Below are 513 nucleotides of genomic sequence, written 5' to 3'. Positions count from 1 at the left end.
ATCTAAATCCCCCCTTATCCTGTCACTGCATTCTCTGATAAAGAGCCCCTTCCAAGCTTTTCCCTTTAAGTACTGGAAGGCTGCTATAAAGTCTCTCCAGAGGCTTCTCCAGGCTGAACAATCCCAAGTCTCTCAGCCTGTCCTCCTATGGGAGGTTCTTCAGCCTCCTGATCATCCTTGTGGCCCTGCCCCAAACTTCAGGAGCACACCCCACTAAAAACACAGGACCTCCAAAACCCTTCTCTTGCTCTGAGCCTTCCCAAAGCTTGGAAACCCCTTTTTTATTTTGTGCTGTTTCTTATTATCACGGCCCCTTTTCCCACCCCAAGAGTTTAAATAATCCCAGTAAAATCCCAGTACCCCAAGAGCTGGACTAGCAGCGGGACTGCTGGTTTCATGCTGCCCCAAACCGCCTGCCCAAGGGCTCTGAAATGGCAGGGTTGGAGCTGCTCCAAAGCAGGGCTCTGCCACCTCAGGAGCTGCGCGAAACAAGGGCTGGAAGGGTCCTATCCC

This window comes from Cuculus canorus, chromosome 2 (assembly GCF_017976375.1).
Source record: "Cuculus canorus isolate bCucCan1 chromosome 2, bCucCan1.pri, whole genome shotgun sequence".
In the NCBI taxonomy this organism is placed as follows: domain Eukaryota; kingdom Metazoa; phylum Chordata; class Aves; order Cuculiformes; family Cuculidae; genus Cuculus; species Cuculus canorus.
This window is presented reverse-complemented; position numbering follows the sequence as displayed.